At 40.1% G+C, this 25,182-nt stretch overlaps 1 protein-coding gene across 2 annotated transcripts in view; it reads right to left on the reverse strand.

The window, feature by feature from the left end:
• SMG6 (SMG6 nonsense mediated mRNA decay factor) overlaps positions 1-25,182 on the reverse strand; it is a gene marked incomplete at both ends in the record, with an annotated part of 223,138 nt that overhangs the window by 170,729 nt on the left and 27,227 nt on the right. The window lies entirely within an intron of this gene.

Raw genomic sequence — 25,182 nt, forward strand, 5'->3', positions numbered from 1 at the left:
AACAACGCATTTGTCAGTCATATCAGGTTCATGAGTTACCAAGTGACAATCTCAGTTTAAGGTTCTAAAAAATCTACTATCAAAACTGAGAGGAGAGAGCCCCCTAAACAAAACAAAAATGGTGGGGAAAGTGCAACGCCAATAAAATGGAGATAATCTAAGGATAAACTTTTTATCATCCTCCCTGGTCTGCTAGAAGTAATATGCTCAGGACCCTGTATCCAGATAGGAAGAGAAGTCAAAATCTTGATCTCTAGGGGTTGGTTAGGGCAAGCAACAGTCCAGCACCCCTGGAAACTGTCCAAAAGGTAAGATTTATCTCCTTGCAAAACCGAACACCAATCTACTTCATATGGAAGCTAAGCTTGGCAAAAAGGGTACATTCTCACTTCACCAATGACTTCAATACCAAACTCTATGTACTATTTTTGCTTAACCAATTACACTAAATCAGCAATACTAGAAAACATTGACTTATTAGTTAAAAGGCTCAGGTGCTGCACTGAAGGTAACCTGTCTCTACAGTAAGGTAAATTAGGTTCAGGGACTATGGGTTCAATGAATACAAAGGAAAGATAAGGAACTGCTGCAAAATAAATTACCAATGATTATACCACTAGATGGAAAAACCTGGGCTAGGATGCACATTGCTAGATCTACTAGTAGAGGAAGGTGTTGGAAAATGTGGATTTCCCATAAAATTGACTCGGGTTTAAAATTCTGCCTCTCACTTAACTTATGCTACAGATTCTCTAAGGCAACTGATCTAAATGTTAATATTAATGGTTGGTGCATAGGATTGGCAAATAAATGTCTGACATGCTTTAAATATTCAATTGTTAGTTGAACAGGCTCCCCTAGTGAAATAAAGCAAGTGGTAAGATGTTAATAAATGGAAAACACAGGTGTAGGATATATTGAAGTTCTTTGTATTGGTCTTACAACTTTTCTACATGTATGAAATTATTTTAAAATAAAAAAGTGGATGTGTATATGTGTGTGAATATATTCCTTCTATATTCTATTTTAACCCAATTATCCCTTTTCCACAGTTGTCAAGCATAACTGGTTACCCCATAACCAGGAGGAACTCTTTATAGCTGGTTATATTTATGTATACAAGGTACTTTAGAAGGAACAGGAACAGCCCCTAGCCCCAAGGTTGCTCAGAAATTTCAGTAACTCAAACTAGTAAATGGCAGTTAGAACCTGAACCCAGGTCTTCTGATTCCAAATACAATTCTCCTTCCCTTATACTGCATTTATCTTAGGAAGAGAACTGGCGAGATTATTCTTGAAGGGCTGGTGAGAAAATAAGAGCAACTAAAATCCTTAAGTTTTACTTAAGGTTTTCCTTAACAATTAGGTAGGAATCTCATACTGTGTGGCCCACAATACCTCCTGGAGTAAAATGAGAAAATCAAGAGGTTTTTTAATATTGTAGATTTATCTATATTTCCCAGAGATCCATCCTTTAGGATTAAAGCCTACTTAATTACCTGAATCCACACTTGTCTTTTCTGTAATTTTTACTCTATCAATAGTAAAAAGTGGATTTAAATGCACTGTTTTTCAACTAGCAAGAACTTTTTCAAAATTCGCACACATTCTCCCTGACAATGGTTAATGACAAATGCTGCTTTATTTTTAGTCTGGAAGTATATGTCATCCTAAACTTACTTTCTCTTTGTCACTGAAAACATTTAAGTAGGAAAGGAGCTAAAAATATAGACACATCCTAGAAAGAGGTAAGGTATGTTATATTGAGGAAGTAGATTTGTTACATGTTCATCAAAACGAACCTAAGAAACATTGCAAGTAACAATATGAAGTCAGAAAGAAGTGAGGAAGAACTTTTGAAAAACTCTTACCTGATATAAGACCACAGTAAGCAAAGCCTTAGCTTGAAATTCCTCCCTCTCTGACATATCACCATAAATTAGCTTTCATTTTTGCAACTATTTAATTCTTAACATAAACCCAGATGGTCTTCCTCAAGTAGAGAAAAAAATGTTATTTCTCAAATGGTGAGACTACCTGCTTCCAGATCTTCCTCCAACATTTACATATTTGTTTACCAGAAACTAAAAATATTTCTTGGGTATAGCTCTGAAAGACAGTGTTGGAATTATTAAAAAAGCCCTTGGCTCTTTAGTTCATGTCCCAAACCAACTCACTGTGGACTCCTGAACCTTTTGTACCATCTAAAAGCAATAACCTAAAGAGACACTAATGGCAATAGTTGGGTGAGTAGGTCTCTTGAAACTCACAATCAAATCTGCCCCACCATTAAATGTGGGATTATGCGTAAAATGGTTTGGGTAGTACCCAAAGCATAAAATTCCCACCACCAAGTCACCCATGAACTATCACCATAGTCTCTTCAGCTCTTCCTGCCCATTTTAATCCCTCTCTCTCCCCCTTCCCTGATGAATGTCTCTGATTTATAGTTGCCTGCTAGTTTTGTCTTTTTTTCCTCCACCCCAATCCCTTATTTGGTTCCCCTATATTCCTCTTATAAGTGAAACCATCCAATATTTTTCTTTTTCCCTCTGGCTTCTTTCTCTGAACATAATACCCTCCAGCTCCATCCATGTTGCTGCAAATGGCACGAATTTATCTTTTTTTGATTGCTGAATCATATTCCACTGTGTATATGTACTGCGTCTTCTTGATCCAGTCATCTGTTTTGGGGCATTTAGGTTGTTTCCATGCCTTAGCTATTATAAATAGTGCTGCAATAAACATAGGAGTGTACGTTTCCTTTTGAATTAATGTTTTTCTGTTCTTTGGGTAGATTCCTAGGAGTGGAATTGCTGGGTCATATGGTAGCTCCACTTTTAGTAGTTTGAGGAACCTCTATACAGCTTTCCACTGTGGTTGAACCAGTTTGCATTCCCACCAGTAAGAGAGTTCCTTTTTCTCCACATTTGAGGAGTAAATGTTTTGCCCGTTCTTTGGTAATTATCATTCTAAACAAAGCCTAAGTGCTTTGTGAACTATGGAGCAAAGAAGGAGAAAGAAGCTGCTCAGAAGCAGCAATATAACATAAGAGAGAGGCTTCTGAAATAAACCAAATCTCAATTCCTAAATAGGTGTTCCTGCTTCTGAATAACTACATGGAAAAATAAACTTCTGAAACATGAAACATTTTAAGGAATACAAGAGTACACAGTATTAAAAGGAATCCCAACATACATTTAAAAAATATTTTGGGGTGGCCCTCCCCTGGTGGCACAGGCGGTTGAGCGCTGCACTGTGAAGCTGTCCACAGCCTCTGCACCACCTGTTCGATCCCGGCCGGCCGGCGTGGCATGGCAGACCTCTCCTGTCTCGCCTGCTGCTCCCCTCAGCAGTGTATTTCTTCAGTCTGCCTGTTCTGTTCCCCGCTCTGTCTCTGGTAAATCCTCTCACCCTCCCACGCATCTGGCCTGTACCCCGGTTCTTGTATAAATAAATAAACAAATCTTTAAAAAATTTAGAAATATTTTGGGGAGCATAAGTTAGTCTAATAATTCTGTCTGGAATTTTTTACTTTCATATACCAAGTTGTTTTTTTTTTTATAAAAAAAAAAAAAAAACCCAAAAATCAAAAACCACAACAGTGGGCCACCCTGGTGGCGCAAGGGGTTAAGACGCAACCTATGAAGCTAGTTGCAGCCACTGCAGCACAAGTTCGATCCCTAGCCAGGGAGCTACCCACATGGCGCAGGAGACCTCTTCTGACTTACCCACTGTTCTCCTCAGCAGCGTACTTCAGTCAGTCCGCCTGACTGTTCTATTCTGTTCTGTCTGTTCTGTTCCCCATTCTGTCTATGGTGAATCCTCTCACGCCACACACCTCTGGCCTGTACCCCAGTTCTTGTATGCATAAATAAATACATCTGTTAAAAAAAACAACACAACTCTGTTGTGTCTTAAATAGAAGACTCTATCCTCTTAGATATAAGACAACAGAGGCAGAAATCAAAATTCAACAGTACTGTTAGTAAATGTCCAGAACATTCAGACTATGCAGTCAAAGCCCACTTACACACTCCCAAAAGCAGTAAGATCACATGGTGAAAGGCACAGAAGTGATGCTGTGCACGTCATCCCTGTGCCAGGCACAATCAAGAGTGAAGCATCAAGACACGGTCCCCAATGCCAAGGAACATGTAGTCCAAGAACAAAGGATAAACAAGTAACATACCAACTTGCCAACTACCCATTTATACTCCAAACCCTAAGACAAGGTCTACTGGCTATGAGGGTGCCAGAAGGCAGGGTGTTGCCTTAACTGGCACTATCCCTCAGTCAGGGAGTCTTTGAGGAGGTGAGGCCTAAGAAGAATATTTTTTAAAAATGGAGGAAGGGAGGCTTGGCATGCAAAATGTGGAGCTGGATCAGTAAGTTGTAATACAATAGTCATTTAGCAGAGATGAAAATTATTCATTAGGACTTTCTGTGTTCCTCTTTCCAGGATATAAAAAAAGAAGTTCAGGCAAACAAAATTCAAATGCATTATGAGAAGACCAATCAAATCAAAATCAGCTCGCAAATCCTTTTCTTGGACACAGAGCTATACCACGGTTAAGGTAAAGAAAGAATGGTGATGATTCTCTTTACCTTTCGTTTCTCCACTCCTGAACTGTTCTGAGCAAAATGACAGCTCAATTAGCTCTAATTAATCACAAGTTCCATGTAGAGATGTCCTACTTAGACAGCTGGATCTGAGTCATATGAATTCAAGTGTAAAATGTGTCTCTTAAAACCACCTTTTCCAACTAATGCACCTTTTGAAACAACAGCTCTCACCCTCATACTTCAATTTAGTGCTGCCTCAACAAAGTCTTAACATTAAAGCAATTTACTTCCTATTTCTTCATTATATCTCCTACTTAAAGCCAGCAGACTGGAAGGAAATTGGGCTAAATGTCAAATCAGCAGTCAGCTCCAGAAAACTCAGCCAGCAAGCAAAGACACAGCCGACTTAGAGTACCTGGCTGGTTCTCAGGAGGGAAACACACTAGACAAAGAAAAGGAGTAACAAATGTGTAAGTATTCTGTATTTATTGCTCATTCATTTATTGGGGGTTGGGGGTTGCAAGTAGGATAGAATGGTATGAATAAAGGCCACTGATCTGAGAGTCAAAGACTTGGGTTCAAATTTTGGTTATGCTACTTATCAGCAAATCGCATCAAGGCTATTTCTTCAAGTATAAAATGAGAAGATTAAGTGAGATCAGTATTACTGATTCTGTAACTGAGATGTATATGAGGGGCTTTTGTAAAAAATACAGATATCCTGGTCCTTCAGAAACAAAACCCACAAGGAGAACGGTAAGGGGATAATCAGCATTTTAAAAGGTCTTCAAGCACACAGCTATATTTGGGAACCACCGCACTAAATTAGGGGCAGCAAAATACAGCTCATCGGTCAAACGTATCCTGCCACCTGTTTTTATATTATATGGCCCATGGGCTGAGAATGCTACTTATGTTTTTAATGGTTGATGTTGGAAAGTATTTACAGACTATTTCATGATAGATGAAAACAACATGAAATTTAAATTTTAGTGTCCATAAATAAAGCTCTACTGAAATATATCCACATTTATTTGTTTATTGTCTGACACTGCTTTTCCCTTAACAACAGTGCTGAGTAGCTGCAGCAGACAGTATATGGCCTACAAATCTAAAATATTTACTATTTGACTTTGTACAGAAAAAGTTTGCTGATCACTGGGCTAGATCATCTAAAACAGTGGAGTCTCAAAAAATTTTCTACCTGAACAATACTTGAGGGCTCTCCTACACTTCTATCCCACACAACAAAGATTCTCATGGGCTGCGCAGTAAAGAGGAGCGTGGTTTAAAATAACTCCCACCTCCCAGGATATTCTGATACCTACCTACTTCCTACTACCTCAGGAGACTCATCAATCTATGGTGTTCCCTTCCAATTTAAAACCCCACAGGGCCTCCCTGGTGGCGCAGAAGGTTGAGCACAATGCTGTAAAGCTGCCCGCAGCCTCTGCAGTGTGGATTCGATTCCCAGCCGGCCAGGGAGATACCCACATGGCGAGGCAGACCTCTCCTGTCTCGCCCACTGTTCCTCTCAGCAGTGCTTTCAGTCCATCTGCCTGTTCTTCTCCCTGCTCTGTCTCTGGTGAATCCTCTCACCCTCCCGCACATCTGGCCTGTACCCCAGCTCTTGTATAAATTAAAAAAAAAAAAATGAATGATTCTAATTAAATCTAACCTTTCTTGCCAGTTTCTGAGCAAGCACCATCCTAGCCTATGATATAGCAAAAAACACTAAGTGCCAAAAGACTGTTACCCTCAAAGCTTTTGAACTCAAATGTCTCCAAAGACAACAGAGAAATATGTACAGGGCTCTATAGTTTTCAACTTTATAATCCACTATGGGACTTCAAGTGAGAATAAAAACTACACCCAAGCCCAACAGAAAATTTCACTTAGGCCAGACATTTCCCAAAGCACCCCTAATCAAGGAAAAGTGTCAGATTGAGGTAAATTAATCCCCGTGTTACAGTCTGACAATCTATAGCAACCAGTTAAAAAGTGCCACCAGTTTAGCATTTCAAGGTATATAAAGAAAGTTCACCCAAAGGGCAACACTGTTGCTCTGACTAGGTTACTTTCTGAATGATTCTTCTTTCTGACTCATCTCTCTCAGTGCCTGGGAACTCTTATGCCCACCCACCCATGGGACACCCCATGTCTGAACCGTACCAAGTAAAAGAGAAGAGGAAACTGCTGAAACTCCCACTTGGTGATCAGGTGGGCAACTAGAAAATAGTTCTCCAAAGGCACATACAAAAACTCAACCCATCTTCTGAATGAATGGGCAGTGTGTGAGGATGATGAGGCTCTTCTCACACTGCCCACTCATTCATTTATTAATGCAACAAAAACTTACTGGACACTTTGTAGGTAGAAGACACTGCACACAAACTAGGAACAAGGCAGAGATAATCCTTGCTCTGTGGGTAACACAATTATAAAGTATCATGACTGGAAAATTACAGAATGCTATGTATTTCCACAGCAGGAACATCAGAGATCTCAGAGGAAGACACTCTTGAGTCAAAACCTGAAGGTTGAATAAATTATAAAAATTTGGTCTGAGAAGTGATTACACTGTAGATAGGAATGGCAAGGCAGGAAGGAGGCTGGAGAAGCAGGCTGGGCCGAATTGCAGAAGTCCTTTTTTTTTTTTTTTTAAAGATTTATTTACTTATTTATACAAGCACTGGGTACAGTCAGAAGCGCGGGAGGGTGAGAGAATTTACCAGAGCCAGAGCAGGGAGCAGAACAGGCAGACTGATGAAGTACACTGCTGAGGGGAGCAGCGGGTGAGGCAGGAGAGGTCTGTGCACCTTGTGGGACCCTCACTGATGGCCGGGGATCGAACCAGCGCTGCAGAGGCTGTGGGCAGCTTCGTAGCCCAGGGCTAAAAAGCTGCACCACCGGGGAGGCCCGCAGAAGTCCTTCTTAAAGAGCTTCATCTTAATCAGGCCTCCCTGGTGGCACAAGGGGTTAAGCACCGCACTGTGACGCAATCCACAGCCTCTGCAGCATGAGTTCGATCCCCGGCCAGCCAGGGAGAAATCCACATGGCGCAGCAGACCTCTCCTGTCTCACCCGCTGCTCCCCTCAGCAGTGTATTTCAGTCAGTCTGCCTGTTCTGTTCCCCACTCTGTCTCTAGTGGATCCTCTCACCCCCCCGCATCTCTGGCCCGTACTTGAGCTCTTGTATGCATAAATAAATAAATCTTTAAAAAAAAAAAAAAAGCTTCATCTTTAAGTCAGTGAAATGACATGAGCAAACCTCCATTTTTAAAAGGTCATTCTGGCTTCTGTTTATAAATTCCAGGGAACTTTTATTTGGGGGGGGGGAGGGACAGCTAGATAGAACAAGTGTTAAGAGGCCAGGAGACCAGTTAAGAGAGTGTTGCCATCATCCAATGGCAATGGAAACAGAGAAGAGAGGGTAAAACAGATAAAGGAAATAATCACCCTATACTGAAGGCAATCCCATGTTTCTAAGCAGTGGCCCAGAACCAAGTATCAGTCTTTAAAAAAAAAATAAACTAAAAAACCACGGATTTCATTTTTAAAAATAATTCAGATATTATTTTATTTCCTTTCAATATTTTTAAATGAGTGACTCTATGCTGAATCTGCCTGCACTCACTTTCTTTTTTTTTTTTTTTAAGATTTATTTATTTATGCATACAAGAGCTGGGGTACAGCTCTTGTGTGGGGGGTAAGAGGATTCACCAAAGACAGAGTGGGGAACAGAACAGGCAGAATGACTGAAATACAATGCTGAGGGGGGCAGCGGGGTGAGTCAGGAGAGGTCTGCTGCGCCATATGGGTTGCTCCCTGGCTGGCCTGGAATAGAACTCTGCTGCAGAGGCTGCGGATTGCTTCATAGGTTGCGTCTTAACCCTTGCACCACCAGGGAGGCCCTGCCTGCACTCACTTTCAAGTGTGTACTTTCACCTACAATAAAGCTTCATTTCTAACACACACACACACACACACAAATATATGTGTGTATATATATATATATATAAAAAAATATATAGTTGTTGTAAAAGTCATGTATTTTTTTTGTTTTTCAAGCAAAAATGTGTCATGCCTTTTCCAACAACCTAATGAATGTATGTGTGTACATATATTAAAATTTAAATAGTCTAACATGGTGTTTGGTACTTAGTACATATTAAATAATTATTGAAGAATCTCTTAACATATATAGATTTGCTAGTGATAAAATAGATTAACCAGATAATACATACAAACAATTTACAAGAAAAACAGTACGGGCATCCCTGGTTGTGCAGGCAGTTGAGTACAGTGCTGTGAAGCTGTCCGCAGCCTCTGCAGTGCCGATTCTATCCCCGCCGGCTGCAAAGCAACCCACATGGCGCAGCAGACCTCTCCTGTCTCGTCTGCTGCTCCCCTCAGCAGTGTATTTCGGTCATTCTGCCTGTTCTGCTCCCCGCTCTGTCTCTGGTGAATCCTCTCACCCTCCAGCACATCTGGCCTGTACCCGGGTTCTTGTATAAATAAAATAAATCTTAAAAAAAGAGAAAGAAAAACAGTATGTACTAATTAAATGTTGTAGGAAAATCAGACAGTCATCACTATCTATGAGAATTTATATCTTTTGGAGGATAATTTAGCAAAACCCAGACAAAAAGTATTCAATTGAAAACAAGAGTTCTAACATGATGGATTTAAGGATTCTGATCCTGAGTAGTAATAGTTCCATCTGTTATATTCTAGTCCTAAAGAATAGACAAGGAGAAACCACAATTAACAGAATAAAAGCCAAAACCCAAAAAAGCCTATGTAAAATCTTACTCTACTTCTGCTGCCTCCTGTTCCTTGAATGTGCCAAGCACACCTGCACTTCAGGGGCTTTTGTATTTACACTCTAGACTGGTGGTTCCCATACTTTACAGTGCATTGAAATTGCCTGCAATTTTTTTTTAAAGATTTATTTATTTATGCAAAAAAGAACTGGGGTACAGGCCAGAGATCCCAGGGGTGAGAGAATCCACTAGAGACAGAGTGGGGAACAGAACAGGCAGGTACACTGAAATACACTGCTGAGGGGAGCAGCGGGCGAGACAGGAGAGGTCTGCCTCACCATGTAGGTTTCTCTCTGGCCGGCCGGGGATCAAATTCTTGAGGCAGAGGCTGTAGATTGCTTCACAGTGCGGTGCTTAACCCCTTGCGCCACTAGGGAGGCCCTGCAATTTTTTTTTTCATATATAAATGCTTGGCTTTCAGCCTTAGACATTCTAATTTAATTGGCATGAGGGTAAGACTTGGGCTCAGAATTTTTAAAAGCTCCCTAGGTGATATAGCACTGTGCAGCAAAGTTGGGGAATCACTACTCTAATTTGTCCTGTTTTTTATAGCATTTATCACCAATTTTTATACATACACACACACACACACACACACACAAAACCTGTGCATATTTGCATATTCTGTCCACCATAGAGGGCTCATAGTGGTCTCTCAGTGAATGATAACTAGAATACCTTAACCTCTCCTGATCAAAATGACCAATAAATATTTGCACAAATAGCATTTCCATTCTGGCTGTTGGCTGCTCCTCTAGCCTGCACCCTTGCTGACACAGCCTATCCCTTGCTAAGAAAGAATTATTTGTGGTGCTCTAAATCCACCATGATCTTTCTGTTGCATTACCTTCTTCTCTGTTTAAAGTCTTCTTGTGTATGCCTCCCTATATTTAAGAAAATCCTACTTTTCTTTGCTTAAACCTCAAAAACCATTTCTACCTCAGGTTGAACCTGATACTTTATCCACCAAGCTCATCCATGTCTGGTTTTAGACAGCTTTATTCAATAGAATCTTTTGATAATAATGAAAATGTTCCTTATCTTCACTGACCAATAACAACAACCACTGACATATTAGTAATGTGTATTTTTGAAAGGTAACTACTGTGACTGAGGAATTGAATTTTTAATATAATTTCATTTTAATTACTTTCGACAGCAATACAGTGGTTACCATATTGATCAACAACAGCTCTAGATTGTAAACTCTTTCAGTGACTGATTCATTTCTATATCCTAGGGCCTAAGAATACGTGAATGGAGAGATGAATGGAACGTGCAAGAATTGGCTTCAAAGATTTAATACTCATCCTTATGGTGGGGGCAAGACACATTCTAAAGCACAAAGAAGGTTCAGTTAATGGGAACAAAAGACCGAAAGAAATTACCTGGTATTCTACTCTTTTGTCCAACCTTATAACACACACAAGTGGGGAGTGTAGCTTAACACCTGATTTTAACCTGGACTGCACCACTCAGAAGCTTGGGGACAGTTCCCAACCCAAGTTGAATTTACAGAGTTAGCTCTGTACTTTAGGAATTTAAAGTATCATCCAAACTACTCAGAGACAATTCAAGCATTATAAGCTCAAGTTTTCCCAGCTGAACAAAACAAGTAATAAACACAGTATTATTAATAAAAACAGTATTATTAATAGTCATATCTTCCACAGTCCCTTCTATGTGTAAGGTATTATTCTAAGCACACTGTACCTTTTATTTTTTTTAAGATTTATTTATTTATTTATTTATCTATCTGTTTATTTATTTATACATACATACATACATACAAGCACTGGGTACAGTCAGAAGCGCAGGAGGGTGAGAGAATTCACCAGAGTCAGAGCGGAGAGCAAATCAGGCAGACTGATGAAGAACACTGCTGAGGGGAGCAGCGGGCAGCAGGAAAGGTCTGCGCGCCATGTGGGACCCTCACCAGGCAGCCGGGGATCGAACCAGCGCTGCGGAGGCTGCAGGCAGCTTCTCAACCCAGCGCTCAACCGCTGCGCCACCGGGGAGGCCCCACACTGTACCTTTTAAAACATTTAACCATACAACAATCCTGTAAGATATTATTTCTATGTTATAGATGAGGAAACTAAGCAGAGAGAGAGGAAACTAAGCAGATAGACTTGTCCAAGGTCAACCCAGGAGGTCTGGCTCCAGAGTGTGAGTTCTTAATCTTTCACTTTCAGCAAAGGCAACCTTCTGGCAGACCCAAGAATGACAGGCAAGGTATATACAAAGGCGAAAATCTAAAGCAACTCCAAGCAAAAACCCAATGATTCCACCTATCATTTACTGAGAGATGACTAGGCCAAACCAACTGAAAAGCCTACCAAATTAAGAGGTAAATACTTCTACTCCATATCATATTCATGCAAGTAGGTAGAAGCACTTAACAACTGCACCCTAGGATAATGCCAGCTTGAAGAGAGAAAAAAAGTAAATAGCTCACTTTCCATAACAGTAAAATAGCAACAATGAAACAAAAACTCTAACATGTTTTCTAGATAAATTCACAATCCACAATCTGCATGATTAAAAAAGGAAAATGAACATACACGCATAATCAAGGGACTGTGATAGTCCAGAAAAAATATGTGAAAACATACCCTCCCCTCTGCCTATCCACCTACCACAATACAGGAAAATCCCTAAATCTCTCAGGAAAGGGAGGAACAAAAACTAATTAAGAACCCAAAGGAGAACAATGCTTCAGTTTAAGAAAGATGTGGTCACAAAGGTTTCATAAACCACTCTTCTGTGGGCACCAAAAAGCAAATAACCAGCATACAGGGACCTCTGGCAACCTTGTGTGAGCTTCAGATTTAAACAAGGCACCAAATAAGGGAAGGATTCTGGCGCATCAACTCCCAGGAAAAGTTAAAAATGGTTATTCAGGTTTGGATGTGAACTTCTGTATCTGTTTTTTATCAACAGAGCACCTCCACCTCAATGGCAGCAGCACAAAAAGAAAACTGTTAGAAAAATGGATGACACACAGACAACGTGACCTGGTACAGCCTGGCATTTACCTGGACACCAAAGCCATGGCAATGCAGAACTTCTGAAATTCGACATCCCAGATATGCCCAAAGCATCTCCAGGAGCAGGCAGCTCCCCCACCAGCTACCTAGTTAAACATTAAAGTCGAAAACCACAGACGTTAGGTGAGAGACTCAGTTTCACTGTGACTGGAGACAAGGTCTGCTTCCATCTAGTTTTCTGTCAAGTATATCTTTTCTGTGCTGGTTCCCAGACTCTACCTAGTTCAAAAGACATGATAAACACCTTCAAATCCCTGTGATCCAATTCTCTTCCTTCCAAGTTCTACTCTTCAGTCTCTTTCAGTCTTCCCTTAAGAGTGAAAATCAGTCTTAACAGGCATACCATGAAGCAGGGAAAACATGAGTATTAACTTCTTCCTAATTTACTTACAGTACTTTGGCTTTGTCACTGCTACTACAAAATGTATAGGGAAAATTTTAGTTTAGAGTTAAAAAGAAAAGAAAGAATGAAAGTTGTATAAATCAAAAACCAATTATTTTGCTGGTTACACAAGTATGCTCAGTTTGTGACAATTTATCAATCTGAATGATTTTGACATGTACTTTTCTGTATGTGTAATATACTATAAGAAAGCTTTTTATACTACCACAGTGCTTTCTGATGTTACACCAAAAAAACTTTATTTCACAGATAATACCCTTTGCCTCCTAAGTCCTAAACCCCACCAAGACTCTAACTCTGAGATTTTAGAAATAAAAGTGGCTGTGTCAAAAGTTTGGGACTTCATCTAGACACTGGATCTGTTGAGTAGACTATCACCCTATTTTACAGAAGTAGAAAAAAAGGAGATTAAGAAATATGTTCATGGCAATAAAAATAAATTTAGGAATAGAATCCAGAAGATCTGACTCCTTGTCTACAATAGCCACAAGGGACAGCTTCTTGGGGGCAGCAAGGGCATCTATTAGTGCCTTAGTCAATCTTTTTGACATATGTCACTTTGAAGTATTTAAAAGGCCATATTGTTTTACAGATCTGTCCAGAAGTCTAAAGGAAAATCTGCCAAAGAAATTCCTCAGAGAAAATGTCAACTGACTTACATAGAGCTTGCTTTACAAATAAGGCCTAGCATCTCAGAGATTTGTGGCACAAATCAGCTCAAAATCTCATTAGATAGAATAAGGTTTTAGCATCTTCACTAGGAAACAAACACACCAGAAAATGCAAATCTTCTGAGGTTGTTACCCAACTCCTCTCTCCCATCTGCTTCAGCAGTCGCAGTCCTACTGTGTGTGTGAAGGGTAATAACAGGACTTATTGCCAATGGTTACAACACAAAGCATAACTTATTCCTAAACCAATCTGGGCTTGGCTCAGAAAGCTTTCCAGAATGATGGAAGGCATGACTTTAGGATGACTCAACCTTTGCTAATGCATAAAATAAAGCAGAGAAGAACTATTTGAAGGATACACTTCTACACTTGGGCCAAAACAAAAGTCCAAAAGCATCTACTTTGTGATGAATCTTCATTTCCAGCTGAGTAATTAGACAGAGTCTGTACCACAGCCTAGGTATTCTAAAAATGGAAACGCCTGCCTAGGAATCTTAGAAGTAACAGCTCAGAGTTTCTAACCATACCATGTTTTCATCCATGTTGTTTCTCCTGCTACCCACAACCAAAGGACTTCTTTCACCCTTCAATTAAGGACAATCACCTTTCTAGGTAGCTCTCCCTGTTCATGAGTTAATCTCTTTCTCCTCTGTTATTAACTCTGTACAGAGTACGTTTCTATTATTACACTTCTAACACTTCACTGCAAGTATTTATTTATACATCCATTTTTCCTACAAGACTATATCTTTGAGGGAAGTAACAATATCACTATCTTCCTATATGCAGAGCTTAGAAAAATGATTAATAAAGAGAAGTATTCACTAGATTTTAAATGAAACGACATGAATGAAATCAAGAAGCTTGATCTCCTCGGAGACAATTAGGTGACCTGAGAAAGAGATTTTACAACTTCACAAGGGAAAAAAAAAGGAGAAAAATGTTGATATAAAACTATGAAACTAGTTATTTAAGGAAGCATGCAAAGGTATGTATGCTGTACCACAAGATAAATTTAAAACAAGAGTCAGAGAAAAAAAGATTAGAGGTCACTAGTAGTAAAGTCAATAAAAAATGCCAGGAAGTCCTTCACACTTATAAAAGGAAGTTACTAATTCAACTCTAATCTATGAAACAATTAAAACAGAGAATTATTATGAGTAACAAATTCATAAATATATATGCGATTAAGGGAAAAATGTATACAACACAACTATCTAATACTAAAAGCAGAAATTTCTCCCATAGGTTTCCACAAATGCAAATAGCAATGATTCTCTACCTCTTTATTATGATTTGTCTTAATATAAGCTAACGATCTTGCTTCAAAATACAATTTGGTCAAAGCAATATTATATGGACCAAATATGTCTCCTAGATATATAGCTCTATGACGGTCCCAGGTATGAATGTCATGGAAAGTACAACAGGAGAGATGTCTAGTGATTTCCATAGCAGACACTCAATAAATTTTGGATCAGTAGATAGATGAAAAACAAACAACTGGAAAAAATTACTGAAGCTCTTAAACATTAAAATGTATGGTCAATACATTTTTTAAAAGATTTCTTTATTTATGCATACAAGAACTGGAGTGTAGGCTAGAGGTGCAGGAGGTGAGAAATTCACCAGAGACAAAGTGGGGAGCAGACTAGGCAGACCTACTGAAATACGCTGCTGAGGGGAGTAGTGGGCGAGACAGGAGAGGTCTTCTGTGCCATGTGGGTTAGCTCCCTGGCTGGTGACTGAACTTGTGTTGCAGTGGCTGCCATAGCTTGATAGAGTTCTGTCTTTAACCCCTGCATCACCAGGGAGGCCCTGTGGTCAATACATTTTACAGGAACTCAAACATTTAGAAGAAGTATACAGTACATTAAGTTCCTTCTGGTCTACGTTGCACTAACACTAGGGAAAATAAAACTGAGCTGTAACTTCAATATTAAGTATCCATGAGCAAAGTGAAAGGCTTCCAAGAGGGGAAAAACCCGGAGTTCCCCCTGGAGCCAGTGTGCCGACTGGGGAAAGATCACAATGAGCCAAGAAAACAACTATTTCATATTCTCTATCTTAGTCCAAACATCACATCCAAGAGAGTGAAAACAGAGTAGACAGATGAAATTCTGGAGCCTTTAAGAGAAGGATTGTGGGATGACAGAACTACGAATACATCTCCCCAACAGCACAGTCAGAAACAAAAGCCAATATAGGAAATTGATGAGAAAACAATAGGGGGAAAACCAAAAGGTTGGTGCAATCTCTTACCCCATACGACAGCAGTATGTCGCTATATAAATGAACCGCTCCCACAATAACATCACCCCACTACTCTATTCCTTCCTACAGCAACAACAGATTGAACCCCTGTTCCAATATAATGGTTTAATTCTTATTTAGAAGGTTGTCACAGATTAGGAGCTAAATCCTAAGGGACAATTTATAGCACACCCTCCCATACATTCTAGTTGGCTGAAATTCAACAGCTGATTGCTCCCTTGTCTAACTTGGTAAGAAGCCAAAGGAAGACTTTTCTCAGTCAACTCTCCCAGGCTGGAAAATTCTCAAACCCCAGACTTCTGGCTTAAATCTAGATATCAGGTTATTCACAAGATGCCAAAACTACATCTTTACATTGGCTTTGAACAAGTCTCTCAAGTACACCTTAGATTCCCACACATCACAAAAATATCTGGACATCAAGGCCAAAGATGGCCACTCTTCCTCTCATACAAAGGGGGATATGCTTATCAAAGCATGGACATCAAAACAAACTTGTCAAAATTTTCTATCAATTTCAAAAATTCCTGAAGGGTGAATAAGCAACAAACACTCATAAAATGGCCTTCTTAAAACACTTCAGTCTACCCGAATGAAAGCTCCCTATTCCATTAGCTACTGAAATTCTAAGGTTGATCCCTATGCCACAAAGAGCCAAATCCCAAGTCTGTTTCTCTGAAAAGAAATGAAGCAGAAAAATCTCTCTCTTTTTTTTAAAGATTTATTTTTGCATACAAGAGCTGGGGTACAGGCCACAGATGAGGGGGGTGAGAGGATTCACCAGAGACAGAGTGGGCAACAGAACAGGCAGAATGACTGAAATACACTGCTGAGGGAAACAGCAGACAAGACAGGAGAGGTCTGCCTTGCTATGTGGGTTGCTCCCTGGCCAGCCAGGGATCGAAACTGTGCTTCATAGTGTGGTGCTTAACCCCTTGGGCCCCAGGGAGGCAGAAAATCTTAAGGTATTTCTGACCTCATTAAGCTTCTAAATCTGTGATTTTCAACCAGAATAGTACTGCCCCTCCCATTCCAAGTGGTGCTTGGAAAAGTGTGTGGGCCCACTACTGGCTTCTTCTAGTGGGTGGGGCCAGGAATGCTAAATATCCTGTAGTGATAGACCCACACAATGAAGAACCTGCCCCTTTACATCCCCTCACCCTCTCTCCCCAACCTCCCAAAAGGCAATAACACCCTCATTAACAATCAATGTCCTAGCAGCTCTCTTGCCTGCTTTTGACTTTGCAGGCATTTCTTTTCACAAACCTTTTCCCTTTGCAAAGCAGCAGTGGCAGCTCTTCTGTCTACCTCTGACTTTGCAGGTGCCTCTCTTTTTCTTTCTCCTTTTCCTAATAAACCTGTCCTTTAAAAATGTTAAAAAAAAAAAAAACCCCACAAAAATTAATGTCCTAAGTGAAACACCTTGGCATTAACTACCTTCACCCCCTCCCCAGCTTCTAGAGCAGGCAGTGGGCAAATTTTTTTCTGTAAAATGGTCAAATAATAAATAGTTTAGACCTTATAGGCCATGTAAGTCTGTCACATATTCTTTTTAAGAAACTCCCTATGTGAGAAGATAACAAACCATTCTTAGCTTACAGACCACTGGCAGTCTTTTATCTATCCCTGTTCTAGAGCATGAATGACTCATTATAGTCTGTTTATACTGATATGTTGATTAAAATAAAATGTGATGGAGTGTTATAAACAACTCCAATAATGTATACTACAATTTTAAAAAATGCAGTAACTAAGAGAGTTAGAATTCAGTCTTAAAAACCTAAAGACAGGGGCATGTATTTGACCTCTAATCAGTTAATTATTTTCTACTGCCTCCCCAGAGCATTTCTGTCACAAGCCTTCTTCTGAAAGTTCATTTTCAAACATATTACTGGAAAGAGCATAGGCACTGCCTTTCCCTCTCTCTTCAGGATAGATTACTTCCTATTCACTCTGAATGCCATTCAAACAGTCTCTTTAAAATTACTACTGTCAACATTTTCTAAAATGTCTAAACCAAACCAAAGCCTGGAAATTCTGACTGGTATCTGGGTCCTGACTTTCCGGATGGTAACTAAAGGTCACGTGGGGTGGAAAGTGGCCTGTGGGTAACACAGAATACACACATGCACGCGAACAGGATATGTTGGTAATCCGGTTTCCTGAGACCTGGTGAGTTGTGAGAGTTCTCACCAACACCCTTGAGGAAGATGAAAAACCTTAAATTGGGAAATATTGGATTTTAAGAAAGTATTCATTCTTACAACTAGATTTCCGGCTAAAACAGAATGAGCAGATATATCCTATCCTTCCTTCACATTGTGCTTGCCTAAAAATACAAACAAAACAAACAAAAAATAAACGAAGTGAGTATCTGACAAGACTTCTTCACAGTGTGGAAGCTGCTGTTTGCAGCATGGCTTATGTCACGTCTCAAGCCCAGAAAGACAAAGAGTGTGGTTTTGGTGTTTAACCAGCCTCAACTGCACCCTGGCACTCTGTTTCTTCCCCCAGAGAACTTTGCTCTGTTAGAGGAAAGAAACCAACCTCACATCTTGAATCGAAACGGCTAGGATAAAAATAAAGCCCTGAAGTGGTTTGGTGACCAAGGTCATATGGGGCCTTAAGGGTTTGTAGGTAGGACCAGTGTACTTTGAGAAACTTCCACTCACTGCCAGCCACAAAAAGACAGACAGACATAAGCCCCATAGTCCAGAAGTGATCCAGGTCAGCAGTCCCAGTACTTGCCTGAAAGGGTTGGTGCCTCACTGTACTTAATCAGTGTCTGAAAAACCCAGCCCTGGTTCTGCCTTTCTGTGAACATAATCTCACTAACCTGTTTCTTAACGTCTAAGGAAAAAAGAGCCAATCTATGGCCTCTCCCTATGTAGTGAGGCTTTCATGAATTTGTCATCACATGTTGCCAAATCTCAATCCAAATAGATTCAAATATAATTTCAAAAATCTTCGAGGGTACATACTACAAACGATATTATAAAAGTAAAGAACTATCTATATATAGATATATAGATATAAATATAGATACGTATATATATAAAGTTAATCTAATCCTCATGGTAACCCTGAAAAACTGCATGGTACCCATTTACAGATAGGTAAATCTTCAAATTCATAAGGCAAAAGAATTAAGCTAACTTTCTCTGCCATGATGTTATAATTATGGGATAATGAAACAATCACGTTATCACAGATAAAGTATTTACCTACTAGCACAGGAACTCAATTCTTCTCTTTCACTGTGGATTAAATCAATGCCTACTCTATGCAGAAAAATTTAGGTCAAAAGCTTCTTTGAGGGGGCCTCCCTGTTGGCACAAGGGGTTAAGTGTCAGCACTATGAAGCAATCCACAGCCACTGCAGCACGAGTTTCGATCCCTGGCTAGGGAGGCAACCCACATGGTGCAGCAGACCTCTCCTGTTTCACCCAATGTTCCCCTCAGCAGTGTATTTCAGTCAATCTGTCTGTTCTGTTCCCCACTCTGTCTCTGGTGAATCCTCTCACCTCCCCTGCACCTCTGACCTGCACCCCAGCTCTTGTATGCATAAATAAATAAATCTTTAAAAAATTAAAAGCTTCTTTGAGCTTAATGATAGCACTAGTTCTAGAATTGCCAACCTAAAAGTTCACAATACAGTCTAGGATTTGGAACTCACTCCAACACAAGACAAGCCACTGTGCCCAAGAGAGCATGCCCTCCAAAACCATGCTCTGATCTCTCCCACCATGGGAAGGGCGCGAGAGGGAGCAAATGGGGGGAGGAGGCATTAGATGTGTACCACCCACACCACACAACTTTCTTCAGCACAGTGGTGGCAGTTGTGGGAACAGCAGCAGCAGTAGCAACAGCAGCAGCTCAGGTGCACAAATGCAAGGGGCACTGACAAACAAGACAAATGATGGGTGTGAAGAAATGCCACCTGCCTAACACCTTCAAAAAAAAAAAAAGCCTTTAAGCAAATATAACAGGTTGAGCAAATGAAAGCTCTGTGCCACTGGGTTTAAGAGTTAGTTGGTGAAGCTGCGTTCCTTTGTTAGCCAATGTTTACTTTGCTGGACTTTTGATAAAATGTAAGAAAAAATACACTCATATACTGTCCTGTTTTACAGAATTCAGAGTCTTTAAGAAAAACACCACGGAAACATAGACACAGAGGTCTAGGCAGAAATTAAGATTCCAAAACTAAGGAAACAAGGTTCTCACTTGTCAGAGATTTCAGGTAACTATTAAAAAGCCTAGGGATAGGGAAAAATAACATGAGACAAGGAAAGCTTTTCTCTAGCCAACTCATTTGGTAGGTGACATTCAAACTTTACTACAAACAGCCTGATACTTTTCAGTTCACACACTTAGGCAGTGTAACTTCTCACTTTTCACCAAGTTTGATTGCAACAGGATATTGAGGAAAGCAGATGTCCCAAGCTCTTTATGTAGGCCTCAATTCCCAGAGGTACAAATTTCAACAGGGAACAAAAGTAATACCTTCAGATTCCTTAGGCTCACTACTGGGAAAGAGACAAAGAGTGAACAGTATGTTAGGAGACTCACCTAGTTTCTGGGTCAACCAAATGACAATGCCACATGAATTCCAGGAAAGTACAGATGGTCCAAAATTTAATACATTTCTCTATGTCCGAAGTCAGGCCTTTTTGGAGAAACTTAACAATCCAAACAGATTCTCTGAGAAACAACTAAGTCTTAAAAACCTGGAATGATATAGCCCACTCTGGCAGTACTTTCAAAGCATAGATCACAAAATTAAATACCTATATAAGCAAGATAGATGATGTAAGTGAGCCCTAAGAGTTGCGGGGACTAGAGGCAAACTAGAGAATACAAGCTCCATTAAATGGCTTGCTGCTATTCAGCTCTGGCACATTGTTGTCAGATCTTGAATTTTTGCAAATTAGCTGATAATGATTAAAATTTTATTTTTTTAAAAGATTTATTTTATTTTATGCACACATGCGCTGGAGTCAGGCCAGAAGAGGGTGGGCGGAGTGGGTGGTGAGAGGTTTCACCAGAGACAGAGTAGGGAGCAGAACAGGCAGACTGACTGAAATACACTGCTGAGGGGAGCAGCGGACGAGACAGGAGAGGTCTGCTGCGCCATGTGGGTTGTTAACTCTTTGGCTGGGGATCAAACTCATGCTGCAGTAGCACAGTGGCTGGTGACAGCTTGATAGTATTGAGACTTTAACCCCTGTGCCACCAGGGAGGCCCCAAGGCCATGCTTTTAAAAATGTGTATATAAGCAAAATGCATAGGAATGCAATGACTTGTTATCTAGGATTTGCTCTAAAATACTTTCAACAAGAGGGGGAAAAGAAAAAGAAAAAAGGAAAAGTTGAAACAAATGTGGAAAAATCTTGATAACTGTTGAATATGGGTAACAGGTATATGGAGGTTTCATTATCTTTTATGTTTGAAATTTTTCATTATCAAATTCTCTTCAGGGGCTTCCCTGGTGGCACAAGGGGTTAAGCACCGCACTATGAAGCGATCCGCAGCCTCTGCAGCACGAGTTCGATCCCCGGCTGGCCAGGGAGGACCCACATGGCACAGCAGACCTCTCCTGTCTTGCCCACTGCTCCCTTCAGCAGTGTATTTCAGCCAATCTACCTGTTCTGCTCCCCACTCTGTCTCTGGTGGATCCTGTCACCCCCTGCATCTCTGGCCAGTACCTGAGCTCTTGTATGCATAAATAAATCTTTAAAAAAAATAAAAGAGAGGAGTGATTGCGGTCAAAATAATGGGGGTGCAATTGTATGGGGAATATAACCAAGATGAAAATGCATACATTGTGCAAAAATGAAAAATGATGTAAGAAATATATAAAATAAAAAATAAATAAATAGAAAACATAAAATAAAATCTCTTCAGTCTAACAAAACAGGTATGCATTTAGACAGTGGGCTATCAGTTTGTGAATGATCAAGTCTCACTGTTCACTTTGGTTAGACAGTGAAAAATGTAAAAATAAATCTAAAAGTTTAAAAGATCACTAAAGCATAAACTTGCAAGTACATAACTAACTATCACCATCAACACATAAGAAGTTACACTACACCACTCACTGTTCTTTACATGCACTATCTCACTTAGCCTATCATATCACAATCTTACAGAGGAGGAAACAAGCTCTGCCAGGTGGACATACCCAAAGTGTCACAGTGATAACTAATAAAACAAAGACTTTCCAAAGCCATGTTTTTAACCTCTACACTATCTTGCCTCTGAAATATAAGACACTGGACAAAATTAATGAAAGCTACACAAGCTACCATCTTCTTGAAGGAAATACCTTATGGAAGAATTTCTTAAGTCCAATAGAAGTATGAAAAAAGTAAAAAACCCAAAGATGAATAACAGTTTGTATGACATGCAACTAAGGTAAGAAAAGGGAGACATTTATTTATGTATATATAAAAACACAAATATTTCCTACTAAAAAATTTTTATTAAAGGGCCTCCCCGGTGGCTCAGCGGTTGAGCGCTGGGTTGCGAAGCTGCCCGCGGCCTCTGCAGTGCCGGTTCGATCCCCGGCTGCTCCCCGGCCACCGGAGGAGGGTCCCGCATGGCGCGCGGACCTCTCATGCCGCCCGCTGCTCCCCTCAGCAGTGTACTTTGGTCCTTCTGCCTGCTCTGCTCCCCGCTCTGGCTCTGGTGAGTTCTCTCACCCTCCCGCACTTCTGACTGTACCCAGTGCATGTATAAACAAAACAAATAAATAAATAAAAAATGCCTATATTAAAAAAAAATTTTATTAAAATATTCAAAAAGGTAACCATTCCTTTTGATTTCTACTCCTACTGACCTAGAAACCAACCCTGACATTCTAACCAGGAAACTTCTCCAGCAAGAGCCCGGCTTTCTAAATAAGGTCACATACTTTCTATGCCTAAAGGGCTTCAAATGAATCCTTCATGCCCCAATTTATCATTAACTCAATATACTTACTCATGAAATGGACCCTTTCAGACTCAATCTTTCAAAATAATAATCAGTCCTATTACAGTTAACCTTTCTTGAACTCTTTCCTTATTCGTGTGACTTGAGAAGTTTCTCTTTACTCAAGATGAGAAGATATTATAGTGTCATTCTAAATATATGACTTGCATAAACAGCAACATATAATAGTGTTGGGCCACCCTGGTGGCGTAGGCGGTTGAGAGCCGCACTGTGAAGCTGTCCGCAGCCTCTGCAGCGCGGGTTCAATCCCCGCTGGCCAGGGAGTAACCCACGTGGTACAGCAGACCTCTCCTGTCTCACCCGCTGCTCTCCTCAGCAGTGTATTTCGTCAGTCTGCCTGTTCTGTTCCCCACTCTGTCTCTGGTGAATCCTCTCACCCTCCCACACATCTGGCCTGTATCGCAGTTCTTGTATAAATAAATAAATCTTTAAAAAATATATTTTAAAAAAACATATAATAGTGTTGACTGAAGAAATCAGAATGTTTCCAATCAGATTCTGGGTTAATATTTTGGAATGGATTTCCTCTTCTCATTCCCCAGGTTAATTAATGGGTATTAGGTATTTCCAATCTATGCAGGAAGAACATACCCTAAAATGTTAACAGTGGTTATCTCTAGATGGCAAAAACATATTATTAATCTGCATTTTCAACATTTTTACAATGTATGTTGCTTTTGTAAACTTTTAAAAACAACAAAGTATCAAAATGAAAAAAAGGCTTTGCCCTACTTAATTTTTGAAAGCATCTGTAATTTCCTCCTACAACCAAGACCCAAACACACTGGTATCTTCATGTTTGTGTTCAGAATGCCTAAAAAACTATCTAAAAGAGTCAACTGTGAACTTTAATCAGCAAACTAAGGGGGAGGGGGGAAATTCAGTTAGCTGCCATACTATCAAATGTAATGAAAGGAACAGTATTGCTTTTGTTAAATTAACAATGCAGGAGCAAATGCATTAAATTCCAGACCTGAAAAAATCTCCCCCCAAAAAACATACTGTGCAAAAAAAAAGAAAAACGGAATGTAATAGAAGGAAAAGGAATTTAAGGAAAAAGATCAAGATCACTGGGTGGATGAAATAGGATGAGAGTCAAATAAGGAAAGGCTAAATAACAAGTATTAGGAGTTACTGAGATATAGTCCAATCTGAACCCCAAAATACATTCAGAGGGGCCAAAAAAGAAGGAAGATTTTGCAAGAGCTTTGCAAAATATACAATGACGTTACACTTATCTAAATACATTATTTTCTGCACACAGTACCAAGTATGTTATACGTATAATAGTCACAGTAGGTTGAGGAAAATACTGGGAATGGTAAACCAAATCATGTCGAACTTGAGAACTCACTAAAGTTTCAGAGATAAACATCTGTCGATGGTTCTCATTCTCATTTGTTCATCCTTGCCAGCAAACAGATACATCCTGCATTTCTATTTTAGACGCTGATAAGAGCAATCAGGTCTGAGAAAATCCTTAGCAGTTCCATCAAAGGGCCTCACCTTTCATTGTGCTGAAAGAGTGTGCTCACACTTCTGATGCAATAATATCCTAAATTAACTCACTATCAGCAACAACTCATTTGTTAAGCATTATGCTTTTCTGATTTCCAAAGGGTGCTGAGGCATAGCAGAAGGCACATCCACTAAATAAAGAATGTTTGAAACCCTAGTGGCCTGAAGGGGGGTAGTTTTGCTGGGGGAAGAGTTTAATAGTTTAAGAGGATGCCACTTACAGTTGAGGTTGGCAGTCCCTCCCCAGGTTGCATGTTCAACCCAAACCACATTTCAAGGCTGCAAACCAACAACCCACAATCTAACTCCCTGCAGCCATTCAGAGAGAGATCCAAAAGCCATGCTCAGCAGAGAGAACAAACTAGTTGGAACTTTACTATCATTACAAACAACACCTGAAGCCAACCCACCAAATTCAAGGACTTGAATTTTAGTTGTTTGGGCTAGAAACTCTCTTGGGAGTTGTCAAAGGAACAAATCTTACTAAGGTTAATCACCCAAAAAGAACAACTAAAATGATCAAGGAGGACCTCCCTGGTGGCGCAAGGAGTTAAGACTCAACCTATGAAGCTGTCCGCAGCCTCTGCAGCACGAGTTCAACCCCCAGCCAGGGAGATGCCCTCCTGGCTCATCTGCTGCTCCCCTCAGCAGTATATCAGTCAATCTGCCTGTTCCGTTCCCTGTTCTGTCTCTGGTGAATCCTTTCAACCCTAGCACCTCTGGCCTGTACCCCAGTTCTTGTATGCATAAAAAAATAAAATAAAATGATCAAGGAATGCCCAGCAAAATATTTAAATTACATAAATAAGTGACATAAATGATATGTCTTTAAAATGAATTATCACAGTCAACTAAGAACATAGTAAGATAACGTTAAACAA

Source organism: Talpa europaea (assembly GCF_964194135.1).
Source record: "Talpa europaea genome assembly, chromosome: 7".
In the NCBI taxonomy this organism is placed as follows: Eukaryota; Metazoa; Chordata; class Mammalia; order Eulipotyphla; family Talpidae; genus Talpa; species Talpa europaea.